A 20347-nucleotide genomic window follows, 5' to 3' on the forward strand; every position below is an offset into this window, starting at 1 on the left:
CTATGCGGACATAAAATGCTTATTTAAAATAAGGTTTGTGCCTATAATGTCTTGCTCGTCCTAATTTTTAAAGTTGCATGTAAATTATATAATTATAAGTATTTCAAAATGGATGTAACAGGCAGAAGGAGGCATCTCCATCCCCATGAAGTATATATATTCTTGTTCAGGGTCAACAGCTGAGACGGTCTAGCCATGCAAAAAACACTGCATCTCAGAGACTATAAGAGATAGAGCTATAACTTTTATTGACAGTATAGTATTTGTTATGTTTTTTCACGCCCATCTTCAACTCAGAAATCGACAAAAATCATATAATGGTTATTATATAATAGTTGTATTTAAGATTTCTGAATATTTTTAGATAACAATTGTAGAAGTTATTTAAGAAATACTTTTGTATGCCAAAAAACGACTATTACAATCGGGTCTTGGTTGTTTGTCTGACAATCTGGTATATTTTGACCTCTATTGTCAATTTCGTGTGTAGAACTATTATTGATGTACGGTGTATTTTTTGTATTTTTATAGAACCTGATTTTATTGATTATGGCTAGCGGGTATCTCACTTTTACTTGTTTTAATTGTATGTAGTCACAATTTGGTTGTGTACTCAACTTTTTGCTCAAAGAGTATTAACTAGTCAAGCACGTATTATATAATATATTTTTGTTGCCGCAAATCTAGTCCCTGTGTCGCTGTAACATGTAATCATTGTTGCATGTAATTAGTTTTTGTGTATGGCATAACGTCCAAAATGCTACATTTTCTTCTATGTATACTTGTTTATGTGAGTATATATTACAAAAATATTAAATTTTATGCAACAACAGTAAAACTAAGATTAAGGCAGAAAAACGGTGATCGAATTATTCCATGTTATTATATTTCATTAGCGTTAATTAAAAAAATAAATTTTACTTTTTCATTAATAATACCTAAAACTATAGTTTTAAATAACCACTTTTTAACAGAAAGTTCGGGTCATTTTAATAATAATAAACATTACCCATTAGTCGTGAAGCATCTTCTGATGTTTTCATTGTTACTGTGGCTGGTAATTAATAATCAATTTTCAATTTGGTTTCCGTTTCTGTTGGTATAGTCGTCTACGTCTGATTGGCGGTTGCATATACAAAAAACCCTCTGCGTACATCCTCTCTCACACAGCTATCCTAACAATTGATTTGTTGTTCTATTTGATGTCATCAGCGTTGTACCATCAATGTCTAAACAAAGTGCCGCACAATTTGTTTGTTCGTCGCTCTTGGACCACAAATTTTGTGAAATTAACATGTGATATTCGTCGCTTAACCCTCCATTAGATTGACAGTCTGGCTTGACAGATGGCTGATTTACTTGATTATAAGAATCCGGAAATGATATCATTGTTTTAATGATTATCAATTCAATGACAATATGTAAACAGTGCTTCGGAACATCAAGGCTTTACTTATAACTTTGTGCCGGCAGGAAATGTATGTAACAGCTAGAAGGAGCTATCTACAACCCTATAAAGTATATATATTCTTGATCAGAGTCAACAGCCGAGACGTTATAGCATCGAAATATAGAAATTTTGTCCGTCAGAAATGTGATTTTATCATAAAAAACTACTAGTATATTGCTTTATAGTCCATTAGGTATACATGCTAAATTGCGGCGCCATATTACCCTTAATTAGGGAATGTCAAAGGGTACGAACTAGCAGATTACTCAAAGTATTAAGATCGAGCGACATATTTTATTTTAGAAATTATTATACATTGTCTGGAAAAATCAAACTGAGATATGTAGAAATGTTAGTTAGAGAATCTTAAAAAATTAAATAGTCAAAGTGTTTATATACTCGCCGTATCTATGTAATGTGTTTGGAAAGCAAGCCATGGAATGGACCTGTCTTTTACTGACTCATTGACCACTCGCTTAAACTGAAATCCACCCGCTGCACTCTGGATACTGCACTCTTTACTCGGTACTCTTCGCTTCTCATCTCTTATCTATCAGCTTTGTCAGTTTTTCATTTCGTATGGCTGTTGAACTTCCTTTTTTATTTAGCCTCCTTTGAATGGAGCGCATTGAAGCGCACGGTTGCCATGGCCTGCGCTTTTCAGGTGAAGACGCTAAGTGGCATGCGAGGCGTATGAGCTATCTCTGGGCATTTCTACCCGCTGAGTATGGTAGACATGTGGTTTGCATTTAAAGTTTAAGTGGCGCAAAATCAGTGCTTGTACAAACATCGCGCAATGACAGCTGCTGCAGCTGCATCGGCGATGCTGCTGAGAAGGACTCCATTTGCAACATCAATCGCAACCCCTTCCTGTTGTCAGTATTTGTTGCAATGCGCTGTCCCCATTACGTTGAAGGTAGTTGGAGTGTGAGTGTTTGTGCGGGCTTAATAAACCGTATACAAGCCGCCGGATGTTGGTTGATGCCTGGGTACAGGAGGCGTCGTCGTAAATGCCAACGGTTGAGTTTAATTAGCTTTAATGGCTTAATACTGGGAATTCCAGCTGGCCGGAGATAGAAGTTGGCCCACTTAACTCTTCAGTCAGCGTAGCTTTAAGCAGATAAACGACATATGTGTATTTCTCTTTCGATCTAAAAAATATCCATGTTATTTTAAAACTGACAACAAACTACTATCATCGAGTTTAATTAAACATTTCAAAAAGCCACTGACCCATACTAAAATTGGGCCAAGCACTAGGCCAAGCACCTTTTTGTCCTGTTCATGTACATGTGACTCCCAGTATCGACATAGTTATTCCTCCAGATGCCAGGTGGAACATATGCTAAGCATGCAAGTCGGCATTCATACCGAATAATATTTACGTATTATTGTAAACGCGTGCACATAGCAAATGTTTGCTTTAAATAATGTTTATATTTACATTTATTTTTAAAACTTATTTGTTCAATTGCGGCATGTAAAATCATATATAAGACTCTAAAACCTCACAACAGAGAACTCAGTTTCAGTTAACTCCTCTGGCTGTCAAGGGATAAGTGAATTGTTGGGATGAAATTGACGACCGTCTTCCTTATTGGTACTATTAAAAGATTCAAATTTAAAAGAAACGTCTCATAAAATTATTGTTCTGTTCCACTTTTAGGGAGCTATTTCCTTTTATGCTCTGCCAATTTATGTCTAGGCGCTCCAAAACATCGCGGCTCAATAGGGTGGGGATCATGGCCTCCTAAACCACCGAGCACGCAACCTATACAACCATGCCAACCGACGCAGCCAACCCGACCTCCATGCACTTGCTCACCCACTAAACCACAATGTACCAAACCACCAAAAAAACCCACTTGTCCAACTCGTCCACCAACAAAGCCCACATGTCGTCCAACTAAACCTACGTGTCCTCCAACGAAACCCACATGTCGTCCAACAAAACCCTCATGTCCACCAACAAAGCCCACATGTCGTCCAACGAAACCCACATGTCCTCCGACAAAACCCACACGTCCGCCAACGAAACCAACTTGTCTACCAACGAAACCAACTTGTCCACCAACAAAACCGACATGTCCTCCTACTAAACCCACATGTCCACCAACAAAACCCACACGTCCGCCAACGAAACCAACTTGTCTACCAACGAAACCAACTTGTCCACCAACAAAACCCACACGTCCACCAACAAAGCCCACACGTCCACCAACAAAACCGACATGTCCTCCTACTAAACCCACATGTCCACCAACAAAACCGACATGTCCACCAACGAAACCCACGTGTCCACCAACAAAACCGACATGTCCTCCTACTAAACCCACATGTCCACCAACGAAACCAACTTGTCCACCAACAAAACCAACTTGTCCACCAACAAAACCGACATGTCCACCAACGAAACCAACTTGTCCACCAACGAAACCCACATGTCCACCAACAAAACCAACTTGTCCACCAACAAAACCGACATGTCCTCCTACTAAACCCACATGTCCACCAACAAAACCGACATGCCCACCAACGAAACCAACTTGTCCGCCAACGAAACCAACTTGTCCACCAACAAAACCGACATGTCCACCAACGAAACCAACTTGTCCACCAACGAAACCCACATGTCCACCAACAAAACCAACTTGTCCACCAACAAAACCGACATGTCCTCCTACTAAACCCACATGTCCACCAACGAAACCAACTTGTCCACCAACAAAACCAACTTGTCCACCAACAAAACCGACATGTCCTCCTACTAAACCCACATGTCCACCAACAAAACCGACATGTCCACCAACGAAACCCACATGTCCACCAACGAAACCAACTTGTCCACCAACAAAACCGACATGTCCACCAACGAAACCAACTTGTCCACCAACGAAACCCACATGTCCACCAACGAAACCAACTTGTCCGCCAACGAAACCAACTTGTCCACCAACAAAACCAACTTGTCCACCAACAAAACCGACATGTCCTCCTACTAAACCCACATGTCCACCAACGAAACCAACTTGTCCACCAACAAAACCAACTTGTCCACCAACAAAACCGACATGTCCTCCTACTAAACCCACATGTCCACCAACGAAACCAACTTGTCCACCAACAAAACCAACTTGTCCACCAACAAAACCGACATGTCCTCCTACTAAACCCACATGTCCACCAACAAAACCCACATGTCCACCAACAAAACCAACTTGTCCACCAACTAAACCCACATGTCCACCAACGAAACCAACTTGTCCTCCTACTAAACCCACATGTCCACCAACGAAACCAACTTGTCCACCAACAAAACCCACATGTCCACCAACGAAACCCACATGTCCTCCTACTAAACCCACATGTCCACCAACAAAACCCACATGTCCACCAACAAAACCAACTTGTCCACCAACAAAACCGACATGTTCACCAACGAAACCAACTTGTCCACCAACGAAACCCACATGTCCACCAACGAAACCAACTTGTCCACCAACAAAACCGACATGTCCACCAACGAAACCAACTTGTCCACCAACAAAACCGACATGTCCTCCTACTAAACCCACATGTCCACCAACAAAACCGACATGCCCACCAACGAAACCAACTTGTCCGCCAACGAAACCAACTTGTCCACCAACAAAACCAACTTGTCCACCAACAAAACCGACATGTCCTCCTACTAAACCCACATGTCCACCAACGAAACCAACTTGTCCACCAACAAAACCAACTTGTCCACCAACAAAACCGACATGTCCTCCTACTAAACCCACATGTCCACCAACAAAACCCACATGTCCACCAACAAAACCAACTTGTCCACCAACTAAACCCACATGTCCACCAACGAAACCAACTTGTCCTCCTACTAAACCCACATGTCCACCAACGAAACCAACTTGTCCACCAACAAAACCCACATGTCCACCAACGAAACCCACATGTCCTCCTACTAAACCCACATGTCCACCAACAAAACCCACATGTCCACCAACAAAACCAACTTGTCCACCAACTAAACCCACATGTCCACCAACGAAACCAACTTGTCCACCAACTAAACCCACATGTCCACCAACGAAACCAACATGTCCACCAACAAAACCGACATGTCCACCAACGAAACCCACACGTCCTCCAACGAAGCCCACACGTCCACCAACTAAGCCAACATGTCCTCCAACGAAACCCACACGTCCTCCAACGAAACCCACACGTCCTCCAACGAAGCCCACACGTCCTCCAACGAAACCCACACGTCCTCCAACGAAACCCACACGTCCTCCAACGAAACCCACACGTCCACCAACGAAACCCACACGTCCTCCAACGAAACCCACACGTCCCCAACGAAACCCACACGTCCACCAACGAAACCCACACGTCCTCCAACGAAACCCACACGTCCTCCAACGAAACCCACACGTCCTCCAACGAAACCCACACGTCCACCAACGAAACCGACATGTCCACCAACGAAACCCACACGTCCTCCAACGAAGCCCACACGTCCACCAACAAAACCCACACGTCCTCCAACAAAACCCACACGTCCTCCAACAAAACCAACATGTCCTCCAACGAAACCGTGTGGACCTGGCGGAAAACCATGCTATGGATGCCCCTCACAGGGACCACTTTGCAAGGATCTGTTAACCAGATTGGAATCATTGAGACGTACAATCGAAAAATGTGTCTGTGGTGAAAGCTATTGGCTTTTGTAGATACATATTCCAATCATAAGGTTAAAGAGAATATAAAGTTCTTAAATATCTTATTAATTTTGTGCAACATGTTAAAAAGCTACAAAGTTTATAAAAAAGTTAAAGACATTTCCTAATTAAATGCTTCTTTTGCTTTCTTCTCAATTGCATTTTAAGGCTCAAATGGTTAATCAAAATTATTTTCAGTGATCATTTCCATTTTCCGACATGGTCATTGAGGTTTCGAAGTGCCACTAGAAGTTTTTTATTATACCCGCTACCCATAGGGTAGAAGGGTATTATAACTTTGTGCCGGCAGGAAATATATGTAACAGGTAGAAGAAGGCATCTCCGACCCAACAGCCAACAGCGCCAACAGCCGAGACGATCTAGCCATGTCCGACATGTTATGTTTCCACTTAGATCAAGTTTGTTTCAAATTTTTGCCACGCCTACTCCCACCCTGCACATCAATAAAAATCGAATAACAAGCGTAATTTTAAAGCTAGAGCGAATTTTGGTATATACATAATAACAATAGTAATTGTGATTCCTGAAAATTTGGTTGTGATCAGATAGAAATTGTTGAAGTTATTAAAGTTATTTTGTATGGGCAAAAACGCATGCTATGCTTTCGTTTGTATGTATGCGACTATGTATCTAGTAGATACTATCTACATTAGGGCGGGTCAATTTGTTCCTGTCCAAAAAATCGTGAAAATCGTCCCCCATAATCGGAATCTACGAAGAATTCTAAGAAAATTTCACCATGAAACCATGTGTCTAAAATGAATTCCTAGTCCGCGCCGTGAAGCTTAAAGATTGCACTATGAGGTACATAAGGTATTTCGAGGTATTTAAGACATTTTAATGTATTTAAAAAAAAATACGCATTTTCCAATTATGTTGGAGTCAATTCTGATTCATTTTTTTACAACAAATTTTATAATTTTTTTTTTAAATTTATTTAACTTATAATTTTTTTTTTAATTCAACAAAAAAAACCAACTAGCCATGTACTGAGCCTCATATAAGAAAGTTGGAGCAATGCGTACGTAACTTTTTAACGAAGTAAGGTATCGGTCTGAAAATTGAAATATATATTCAAAGGCAATTTAAGCAACTAAATAAAAGTGGGCGTGGCATGATAAAAGGCGGAATTTAATTTTATTTTTTATTATAAAGTTTATTTGCTTTCCAACAAGTAGGTAATTTTTGCAATTTTGTTGACTTGGAATATAACGTCATCTTATTAGAATCTCAAGTCTTTCCTTGACTCAATTTGAGGAACTTTGGAACGACTTTCTAATGTCAATGACATAACAGCATCTCGACTCTGTGGCATAACTCGTCGTGAGACATGTGTTAACAACTGCACACATCGTTCGGTGCCCTGGGATAATTTACCAATAGGGACTTATGCTCTTGCCCCACACCTACGCCACTGCTGTTGGTTGACAAGTTTTACCGCAAAATTAATTATCATTTAAATAATTTGTTATAAGAGGAATGCAAAAAAGCTTCACAAAAGCTTTAATATTACTATATTTCTAAAGCTTATCTTTAGAAAGCTTCTTATATTCTTCTTCTTATATTTCTTTGCAAGCAAATAAACTTTATAATAAAAATAAAATTAAATTCCGCCTTTTATCATGCCACGCCCACTTTTATTTAGTTGCTTAAAATGCCTTTGAATATATATTTCAATTTTCAGACCGATACCTTACTTCGTTAAAAGTTACGTACGCATTGTGTAGTGAGCGGAAAATATAGTGTAATAATAGAAGTTTCAAATTTCCCAACTTTTTTTTTTGCTGTTCTAAATATTGACGCACCCTAACTTAGTCATCTCACTATCTGCACTTGCTTATCACTGTCTTCGCAAAGCTCTTGCAAAAGCTCGGCTTACCATGCGGTGCAGTGGAGTACAGTCGAAAGTGAAGCGAGCTTAGCATTAGAGAAAAAGCAATTAGTCAAAGCAGACGTATTTATTGTCTGGCGGCCACCGAATTTTATAATCCCACGTGAATCTGCGAATTATATAATCTGGCAGTGGAAAAATACCAGATCGACCCCAAGTGAGAATATATGTGAGGATAGACGTCTATATATAAATAAATATATAAACAGTGCAGTGATAAATTTCATAATTAATACAGGTATGAAGTGTAATTAATTGTCAGTGTAGTTTCTAACCATATCTCCAATAAAGGCATAGAATCCCCAGAAATTCGGCTCATCGAGCTCGGCACTGGCGGATGGTAGCCTCTGTGGGCCACTAATGGTCCATTCAACCTCTATTACAACTATAGAGCGCCGTGTGGCCCTAGTGAACAACTATATATTGGGTGCACAAATTTGGTCGGAGATCACAACCAGATTGGCTGCCCAACGGAGTACCAAAAGACTGTGACTCTGACCGTCCCCGACATACACCCGAGATCACGGCCAAGTTTGATTTGAATATTAGCGGAGCACATACAGGCACATACGCCTGAAAACCAAGAATACACTGGATGAGTAGTGCATAGTACAACAACAGTACCACAATCCACAATGCAACAACAATAAGTTCATTTATATTGTATCAATCTTTCTGCATGCTGCTATGATTTGCTGAGAAGTTTCACGAATTACATCGTCTGTATCTTCTAGTTATTTTGTATTAAATTTGTAAACGTAAAATTAATAATTCTAATGAAAAATTGTTGAGGCATACTCGTGGATACGACAAAAAAATGAAAGAATTCTAATTTTGGTACATTTATATTAATTATCTGTATATTTTCTCATATAGTATTATATCATTATCAACACAACATTATCATCGTCACTCATCTTCGTCATGGTACCACGACCGTAAGAAAAACGACATCTGAGTAAGTTAACTTAAACAAGTAGAAGTTACAAAAGGTAACTTTAATGACACAAATGATTATATAAATGTGCCTAATTGTTAATCAAATGAAATTATCACGAGTACGTCTCAGACTTGAATTAATTTTGTAAATATTAGTAATCATATCACATATGTATGTAACAAACGGAGTATCATGAATTCTTTATTAATTAAAATTTCACATGAAGTGATTAATGAAATAATGTTTTGCTAATTTTGCTTAATATGGTCTGTCGAGTAAACGAAGGGAAGATGTCGAATATATAGAAAACTTAAATATAATTTAAAGTAGGGTAACTTATAAAAAATCGAAAGTTACCATGGTCGGGAGGGTAGAGATGAGGAACTCAACATCTAGATTCCTCTACTAGGTAATTTCTTAGAAGAAAACTCCACTAAAGCGTGTGTCGGCGCGAAAACTCTTTTATTGTTCTTTTGATTCCTATAAAGCTTTCTTTTGTATATTCCGTCTGCGTATTAACTATTTGCATGTGTTAGCGTAGCCGCAAGTGATCGAGTGAGGAAGAACCCCGACCAATCCGACGAGCTAGAACCGAGCATAGCAAGAATACGCAACCTACCAAGCTCGATCACGGACAATCAGTGCCTTCTAAAGCCTGATAAGGTTTTGGTACACTACACACAAGTAAAATTGGCGCCCAAGCGTGGGACCCGAGCAAGAAAAACATAAATATCCCACATTCACTCGTCTATTCCATCCAAAATTCAAATAGCTTAATTATAATAGGACTGGATTTTTGAGGTTCATATGGAAGTGTTTTAGAATCTGGTTTAGGAATATGCGATGTAAGTTACTACTCAGTAATTTATCGACCAAAACAGATCTAGAGACTTCTGGTGCACATTCTTTAATCTTTCACTATTATAAAGCTTTGCGTTCATTCATGATAGTATATTCTTGGATGATATTTCAATAGTAGTACTCTAGAATCACACTTTGGATCCAACGATGGCACTTAGTTCTTCGGGGTGCACGACCAAGAAGATCTAGTGGTGAACTTACTGATTTGGATTTCAAGAAAGACTGTAATGTATTTAAATAAAAAGGATCGTCATGATAAGGATTACATAATTCAGTTTATATCAGATTATGTCCATCATGATTAATTATATCACAAACTTAAAATAGCCTTTAGTTACAATAAGGGGATTTCCTTCTTAACAAATTACGCCTAGTTAATTATATTCGTACAGATTCCATTACGTTGAAAGACAGACCTAATGTTTATATGATTTTGATAAATTTTATTCAAAATGCCACTCGAACGCAGCACCGATAATATTCAAGCGACTTTGCGAGATCAAAGCCCATTTTGTGGTATTTGCAATGAGGTTTTAGTAGATACAGAACTTGTAGCTAAGACTCCTTGTAACCATAAGTTCCATGCAAATTGTATTCGTGAAGCCATAAGAGAAAAAACGGCTTGTCCAACTTGTAGTACAAATTGTACTCTCAATGTTTTGAGTTATTCAAATAACAACTTATCAGTAGAACTAAATGCAGCGGCTTCGTTACCAGCAAGTGCAAACGAATCTGAAGTAGCTAATGATAGCTTGCAAAGGCAATCTAAAGCTAAGAATTATAGAGGTAGAGGCCGAGCAACTACTACTTATTCAGGTATGACCACCAGATCATCCACAAGACGGTTGGTAGAGCCAATGTCTCAAGTAGAAATAGCTAACTATATCCAAGCAAGTATGGCAGTTCAACAAGCGCAAATGATGGAAGAATTAACATCTTTTATATCCAAAAAACTTGAAGTTAATGAACATTTATCATCAGTTCAGTCCAGTATACCACCGCAACAAGACTCTTACTCTAGTCAAGTCAGAAACAATAGTCCAGCAGTCAATACAAATCAGGGTAGAAACAGCGTACCCAGATCTGAATCTTATTCTAGTATACCTCCAGAAAAGGTATCGAACATTATTCAAAATTGGAGAATTAAGTTTGACGGGTCAAAACAATGTATACATATGGACGAATTTATCTATCGAGTTCGATCTCTTACAGATCAAAATCTTAATAGAGATTATAAAGTTTTGTGTGATCATCTACATTTATTGTTTAATGGCAAAGCAAGTGACTGGTATTGGAAGTTCCATCGTAACCATGACAACTTCACTTGGGAAACCTTCTGTAAAGAGTTTCGTGAAAGATTCGACGAAGGTGAAACAGATTTAGATTTGATGGATAAGATTAGGAAAAGACATCAAGGGGTAAATGAACCTTTTGACGACTTTCAATTTGCAATTGAGGATCTAGCAGATAGACTACAAAGGAGTTTGTCTGAAGACCAGATAGTCGATATATTGATCCGCAATTCTCAACCCAGTCTACACCATGAGCTATTGCATTTTAAAATTTCTAAAAGATCTCAGTTACGCGAGGCCGTGCGGAAGCATGAATTATTTTATTCTGATGTAAAGTTTTTAAGCCGCGAACACTTCGTTCGTACGTAAATGAGATAGCTTATAATGATGAAAGTGAGTTACAGTCAAGAGACTCTGAAATATTAGGAGAAGAAATATTAGCATTCCAGAAGAAATCTTCTGCACCAATTTGTTGGAATTGTGACAAATCTGGTCACAGGTTCGACGATTGTTTAGAGCAGCGTAACATATTCTGTTATGGATGTGGCGCTAAGGAGACTTTTAAGCCACGTTGCCAGAAATGTAATCCATCGGGAAACCGAACTGCGGACGTGTCCAAGAATCCCAAGTAAGCACGTCCGATATTGAGAATAAACTTGAATCGCAATCAATACAAGCGAAAAGAGACATTGATTCAAATGACATTACTGTCTCGACTAAAAAAATATTTAGTAATAATTCTTTTGTTCCCTACCATATAAGATTAGAGAATTATAAGAAGACTCGTGAAAGAATATTCGCAAGTTTAGATTTTATTAAACTTAATCATAAACCTAAACGGTCAACTAAACGTTTAAGACTATATTGGAAAACCATTCGAGCTAATCGTAAGAAAATAATTTCATCCATTATTTTGAGTTCGGATGAACGACTTTATTCTGAAGTAACCATTGAAGGTAAACCATATTTAGCTTTATTAGATTCCGGAGCGACAATAAGTTGCGCAGGTGGAACAGCAGCAGCAGAAATATTAGCAAATAACAAATCTAAAAGTGTTCAGGAGCCATTCTAACGGCTAATGGAACTAAAAGTAATGTGGTTGGAAAACTTATAACTGAAGTGAGATATCGTGAGAAATCTGATAGTTTGGAATTGTTTATCATTCCTGATTTAAAACAGAATGTTTATCTGGGAATAGATTTCTGGAAGAAGTTTGGATTGATTGATAAAATAAGAGCTCAAACTGAGATATGTGAACTTGATGTTGGGTCGTCTGATGCTCAAGATGAACAACCAAAATTTCATAAATTATCTGTAGAAGAAGAAAAACGTCTTCAGGCCATGATTGAAATGTTTCCGTCATTTACAAGAGAGGGTCTGGGACGCACTAGTCTAATTAAACACTCAATAGAGGTAGAAGGAACTAGGCCCATCAAGCAACGGCATTGGCCGGTCTCACCAGCTATTGAAAAATTAATGTTTGCAGAAGTTGATAACATGCTAGCTTTAGATGTTATCGAAGTCTCCAACAGTCCGTGGAGCAGTAACTGTGTGTTAGTAAAGAAAGGAGACAAGTGTAGACTATGTCTTGATTCGCGGGAGATAAATAAAGTAACAAGGCGAGATGCTTATCCACTACCACATATAGACGGCATACTAAGTAGATTGCCGCCAGCTAGTTTTATTACGGGATTGGATATGAAGCATGCTTACTGGCAAATTCCACTCGATGAGCCCTCACGGCAATACACCGCCTTTACCATTCCAAATCGTCCTCTCTATCAATATAAAATGATGCCATTCGGGTTGTGTAATGCAGCTCAAACACTTTGTCGACTTATGGATCAAGTTATACCTTCACATCTCCGAACTAGAGTTTTTGTATATCTAGATGACTTACTTATCTTATCGGATGATTTTGATTCGCATCTTATTCTACTACAAGAAATAGCGTTATGTTTACGTAAAGCTAATCTTACTATCAATGTGGGTAAATCAAAATTTTGTATGCGCGAAATTAAGTATCTTGGGTTTATCATAGGACAAGGCAGGATAATGACAGATCCAGATAAAATTAATTCTATCACAGATTTTCCCATTCCATCCTCTATAAAACAGTTGCGTCGATTTTTGGGTCTAACTGGATGGTATCGACGATTTGTCGAAAATTATGCCACCATTAGTTTTCCACTGACTGAGTTGTTGAAAGGGAAGAAAACGATTAGTTGGAATGAAGATGCCAACAAAGCTTTTATTGCACTCAAGAATTGTCTAACAGGAGCACCAATATTAATAACACCTGATTTTTCAAAAAAGTTTATTTTGTTGTGTGACGCTAGTTCATACGGAATTGGTTGTGTTTTAGCACAAGAACGAGATGGGATCGAGCTACCAATAGCATTCATGTCCGAAAAACTATCAAAAGCCCAGCGTAACTATTCCGTAACCGAACTGGAGTGTCTTGCCGTTTTGAAAGGAATAAAGAAGTTTCGTTCTTATATTGAGGGACAAGATTTTCTTGTAATCACAGACCATGCATCTTTGCAGTGGCTGATGAGGCAGAAGGATTTATCCGGAAGACTGGCTCGTTGGTCAATGAAGTTACAAGCTTTTTCTTTCTCCATTATACACAGACGAGGTTCTGAGAACGTGGTTGCCGACGCTCTTTCACGTCGCAATGAACCATCTGTAGAGGAATTCGATATCGTTAATCCAATAGTGAATTTACAAGCAGATCAGTTTAAATCTGTTGAATACTTGAACTTGATCGAGAAAATCCAGCTGAATCAAACCAAACTACCTGACCTTAAAGTTGTAGACGGATATGTGTATAAACGAACAGATTTTAACAAAGGCAGTGAGTATAAAACGACCATGTATGGAAATTATGGGTTCCCGCAGGACTTGTTCAGGAAGTTTTATATCAAGCTCATGATGCACCAGGCTCAGCACATTGTGGCATGGCAAAAACAGTAGAAATTAAAACGATACCTATTTTGGCCACGAATGGTTAGCCAAATACGGAATTATATATCAAAGTGTAATGTGTGTCACAGCACAAAAGCTCCTAATGTAGTACTAAGACCGCCTATGGGGAAACCTATGACATCGGACCGGCCATTCCAGAAATTATATCTTGATTTGTTAGGTCCATATCCCCGAACAAAGTCCGGAAACATAGGATTGTTAGTCCTAGTAGACCACCATACCAAATTTCATTTTCTTTCTCCACTTAAGAAGTTTACGGCCCCCAGAATTTGTAGTTATCTTGAGAATAATATATTTTACACATTTGAGTTCAGAAGTCATCTTAACAGATAACGGGTCACAATTTAAGTCTAGTTTATTCGAAGCATTCCTAACCAAGTTTGGTATAACACATCGTTGTACAGCCATCTATTCGCCTCAGGCTAACGCAAGCGAGCGATTGAATCGGTCAGTTTTAGCAGCCATTCGTGCTTATATTGGCAATGATCATACTAATTGGGATGCAAATCTAAGTGCCATTAGCGGAGCGCTAAGAGCAACCATGCATCGAAGCACTGGTTACTCACCATATTTCTTAGCTTTCGGTCAAAATATGATCTTAAATGGAAAAGATTATACTTTGCTTCGTAATTTGGATCTTTTATGTGATGACGTTGCAATCCAGTCACCTGATGCTTTACAATTGGCTCGACAAGACGCGAAAAATAAAATAAGTCAAGTTCATGAAGAGAATGCCAATAGGTACAACTTAAGAAGCAGAAATGTTCAACTAAATACTGGTGACGTAGTTTTTGCCAGAATTTCACTCAAAGTAATGCTGGAAAAGATTTAGTTCAAAGTTGGCACCTTTATTTATTCAGGCAAAAGTAATCCAGAAACGTAGTTCTTATTATTATGAGTTAGCAGATCTAAAAGGGAAAAACTTGGTACATTTCATTTAAAAGATATAAGAATTAAGAAATCACAATAGTAAGGCGATATCGATAATGTCTCTTAGGGTATACCCTGTGCCATTATCTGGGGTGGGGGTGTGTAGTGAGCGGAAAATATAGTGTAATAATAGAAGTTTCAAATTTCCCAACTTTTTTTTTGTTTTTTCTGTTCTAAATATTGACGCACCCTAACTTAGTCATCTCACTATCTGCACTTGCTTATCACTGTCTTCGCAAAGCTCTTGCAAAAGCTCGGCTTACCATGCGGTGCAGTGGAGTACAGTCGAAAGTGAAGCGAGCTTAGCATTAGAGAAAAAGCAATTAGTCAAAGCAGACGTATTTATTGTCTGGCGGCCACCGAATTTTATAATCCCACGTGAATCTGCGAATTATATAATCTGGCAGTGGAAAAATACCAGATCGACCCCAAGTGAGAATATATGTGAGGATAGACGTCTATATATAAATAAATATATAAACAGTGCAGTGATAAATTTCATAATTAATACAGGTATGAAGTGGAATTAATTGTCAGTGTAGTTTCTAACCATATCTCTCCAATAAAGGCATAGAATCCCCAGAAATTCGGCTCATCGAGCTCGGCACTGGCGGATGGTAGCCTCTGTGGGCCACTAATGGTCCATTCAACCTCTATTACAACTATAGAGCGCCGTGTGGCCTAGTGAACAACTATATATTGGGTGCACAAATTTGGTCGGAGATCACAACCAGATTGGCTGCCCAACGGAGTACCAAAAGACTGTGATTCTGACCGTCCCCGACATACACCCGAGATCACGGCCAAGTTTGATTTGAATATTAGCGGAGCACATACAGGCACATACGCCTGAAAACCAAGAATACACTGGATGAGTAGTGCATAGTACAACAACAGTACCACAATCCACAATGCAACAACAATAAGTTCATTTATATTGTATCAATCTTTCTGCATGCTGCTATGATTTGCTGAGAAGTTTCACGAATTACATCGTCTGTATCTTCTAGTTATTTTGTATTAAATTTGTAAACGTAAAATTAATAATTCTAATGAAAAATTGTTGAGGCATACTCGTGGATACGAAAAAAAAAAAAATGAAAGAATTCTAATTTTGGTACATTTATATTAATTATCTGTATATTTTCTCATATAGTATTATATCGTTATCAACACAACATTATCATCGTCACTCATCTTCGTCATGGTACCACGACCGTAAGAAAAACGACATCTGAGTAAGTTAACTTAAACAAGTAGAAGTTACAAAAGGTAACTTTAATGACACAAATGATTATATAAATGTGCCTAATTGTTAATCAAATGAAATTATCACGAGTACGTCTCAGACTTGAATTAATTTTGTAAATATTAGTAATCATATCACATATGTATGTAACAAACGGAGTATCATGAATTCTTTATTAATTAAAATTTCACATGAAGTGATTAATGAAATAATGTTTTGCTAATTTTGCTTAATATGGTCTGTCGAGTAAACGAAGGGAAGATGTCGAATATATAGAAAACTTAAATATAATTTAAAGTAGGGTAACTTATAAAAAATCGAAAGTTACCATGGTCGGGAGGGTAGAGATGAGGAACTCAACATCTAGATTCCTCTACTAGGTAATTTCTTAGAAGAAAACTCCACTAAAGCGTGTGTCGGCGCGAAAACTCTTTTTATTGTTCTTTTTGATTCCTATAAAGCTTTCTTTTGTATATTCCGTCTGCGTATTAACTATTTGCATGTGTTAGCGTAGCCGCAAGTGATCGAGTGAGGAAGAACCCCGACCAATCCGACGAGCTAGAACCGAGCATAGCAAGAATACGCAACCTACCAAGCTCGATCACGGACAATCAGTGCCTTCTAAAGCCTGATAAGGTTTTGGTACACTACAATTGCTCCAACTTTCTTATATGAGGCTCAGTACATGGCTAGTTGGTTTTTTGTTGAATTAAAAAAAAAATTATAAGTTAAATAAATTTAAAAAAAAAATTATAAAATTTGTTGTAAAAAAATGAATCAGAATTGACTCCAACATAATTGGAAAATGCGTATTTTTTTTTAAATACATTAAAATGTCTTAAATACCTCGAAATACCTTATGTACCTCATAGTGCAATCTTTAAGCTTCACGGCGCGGACTAGGAATTCATTTTAGACACATGGTTTCATGGTGAAATTTTCTTAGAATTCTTCGAAGATTCCGATTATGGGGGACGATTTTTGCGAAAAAAAATTGACCCGCCCTAATCTACATACTCAGGTATATTGATATGTGTATGCATGTGTAGTTTTGCAACGAAGATGAATACGACAACAATTACTCGTGGCTTGGATGTTAAGCTGATGGTGTTGCTCAATGTCATTCTGCAAAGTCTGACTAGACTTTGCTGGTATACCAAGCTCAGACATGGCGGCATATAGGCGATCTCGCCGGGGGCTATCAAATGCGGCTTTGTAGTCGACGAAGAGATGGTACGTGTCAATCTGGTTTTCGTAAGACTTCTCCAGGATTTGGTGCAAGGTGAAAATCTGGTCAACGGTGGACTTGCCAGGCCTGAACCCGCACTGATAAGGTCCAATCAGTGCTTCAGCATGGGGTTTCAGTCTTTCACACAATACGCTCGTTAGGACCTTGTATGCAACTGGAAGAAGACTAATTCCGCGGTAGTTGGTGCGCAACGTGGTATCACCCTTCTTCAGGATGGGACAGATCATGCTGAGGTTCCAATCTTCGGGCATGCTCTCCGTGAGCCATATCTTACTGATTAGTTGGTGCATGCTCCCTACCAACATATCACCGGCAGGCCGTCAGCACATGCAGACTTGTTGTTTTTAAGCCGTTGGATTGCATCCTTGACTTCGATATGACTTGGGATTGGCACTTCAATATCAGTGCCATAGATTGGGGTTCGTGGATCATAGTCTTCAGAGTCTGTGCTTGAGCCAGATAACAGACTCGAGAAGTGATCCCTCCATAACTTCAGCACGACCTCTGCTTCTGTGACAAGATTTCCATCATCGTCCCTGCACGCCACTGCACCAGTCTTAAATCCTTGGGTCAGACGCTTGACCCTCTGGTAGAAGTTACGTTCTTCATTTCTGCATCTGCTGCTCTCTATGCTCTCACACTCTCGCCTTTCCTGCTCTTTCATCTTGCGTCTGAAAAGGCGTTTTTCGTCTCTTCTTCTCGACCTGTAGACATCCACAATAGCTCGTGTCGCCCCAGCCTGCAGTGTTCTTCTGTAGGCGGCGTCTTTTGCAGCTGTTGCGTCATGACACTCCTGATCGTACCATGGATTCCTTGTTAGAGGACGCTGGAATCCAAGCACTTCTTCTGCCGAAGCTCGCAGAGAGTGAGATATGAGCGCCCACATATCGCTTATGTCTTCAGGTATTGAAGGTGCTCGGCTTAATAGCCCCAAGACGTGAGTGGAGAGTGCTTTTACTATATAGTATATTATTTTAGTATATTTTTTTGAGAATGTTACGGCAATATTTTAATTTAACGAGTATCTCACAGTCGAGCACTGTATTTTTCTTACTTGTTTTGTTTGGAATACGAATATTTTCATGATAAAACTGCTGCTAAACTGTTTATGCATAATTTTTTAAGTTTTAGATATAACCGATAATAATTCTCTAAAAAAACAGAAGTAAGAAATAATATATTCAATATATTTTATATATGCGTAATTCTCTAACCAAAAATATTGCTTGCGACACTATTTACAGTGAATAAAAAACTGAAACCATTATAAAAAATATATAATGGTTATTCTTATAGCTCTGGCTTAAAACTCTATTCTGAGCTAAGATTGTTTATTATATCGAATACATTTTCTCTCAAATAAATTTACACCAGGAAAATAGTCGAGTAATATATCGAGACACTAAATCCTTAAAAGTATTTTCAGTTAAATCCTAATGGAATTAAAGACATTAAAAGAAAGAAACGAAATTGCAATGTGAAATGGAATGGTTGAGTATCGATGTGGACAGTTACTCGTAAGCCCCTCTAAAAACACCTACGCGCACGTAGTTATTCATTCACACGTAATAGCTGTGTGACCCACATTGCAGCAATTGGTCTGCTAAAGAAACTTTGCCTCATAACTTAACATTGAAGAAGATGCATTAGCAACACGTTCGTACCATTCAATGTTGCACTACCCTCCAACAGCATACATATGTTTGTATGTACATATCTTCTCTGTGTACACGAAAATTTGTACATATGTACACAGTCTAGAACTTACTTTATATATAAATATATAACATATAATAATTTTTACATTCAATAATAAATATAGTCTTTATGATTTCTGAAAGTTTGGTTGCAATCATTAAAAAATGTCGAAGATATTAAAGAAAAACGTTTGTATGGGGAAAACGCCTACTGCAGTGCCCTATGGGCAAAAAGTCCCGAATTACGGCATTTTTACATTTTTTTTTGTGTTCTGTATTATTAAATTGACTTTATTTTTTGAATTAGAATACTTCAAGAATACTGAAACATATTTTTAAAAAAATTTAGACTTCATTGGTATTTTGTTATTTGTTCATATTTAAAGACTATGATACTCAAAAAAAAAAAAATTGGCGCGAAAGTTAGCGATTTTTTTCTGTAAGTTTTACCTTTAAATTGTAAATGAAAAAAAAAGTTTAAATATGGGATTTAATCGTCAAGGTATGTAAAATTAATTAATAGCACTAAATATTTGGTACATGTGATATATTGTCCAATCGTGCAATATGTTGTTGGTATGTTTTTAGGTCCGTGCTAGCATATGTATTTATGCTTCTGTGGAGTGTAACTTATAAGTTTAGGCTAGTCGAAGCAATTTTAAAGCTGAATGTTATTAACTAAACTGTTAACAATCAAATAGTGGTTAACATTTTTGTCCGTTTTTGCCCTATTTACGGCAATACTCAATGTTGCAGTTGTATTTACGTGTTGTCATTCAACATTGAATGATTTTGGGAGCAACAACAACCGCCAAAAATCTGTTGTGAAGCAGTTTGTTTTGCAAAATATCGATGAAAACTAATAAAGTGATGTTCAGAAAATCTTAATAATATATAAGCTTAAGCAGTTATTCGGATTGATTAACACTAATTCTCCAAAATGCAACAGAAAAGCATGCGCAATGGCTTGCATCCTCGTTCAAAATTGAGTTTCTTAAGATGATGATCCACGCGAAAAACCTGGTCTTAAACGCTTGACGTATGTATACTGAGGC

General features: G+C 38.1%; 1 long non-coding RNA gene across 1 annotated transcript; it reads left to right on the plus strand.

The window, feature by feature from the left end:
• Positions 1-7995: 7995 nt before the first annotated feature.
• Positions 7996-9267, plus strand: LOC133850341 (uncharacterized). Its single transcript, XR_009895623.1, has 2 exons — positions 7996-8324; positions 8378-9267. It is a non-coding gene; the product is annotated as an uncharacterized LOC133850341 (long non-coding RNA).
• Positions 9268-20347: the final 11080 nt, after the last annotated feature.

Source organism: Drosophila sulfurigaster, chromosome 2L (assembly GCF_023558435.1).
Source record: "Drosophila sulfurigaster albostrigata strain 15112-1811.04 chromosome 2L, ASM2355843v2, whole genome shotgun sequence".
Classification (NCBI taxonomy): Eukaryota; Metazoa; Arthropoda; class Insecta; order Diptera; family Drosophilidae; genus Drosophila; species Drosophila sulfurigaster.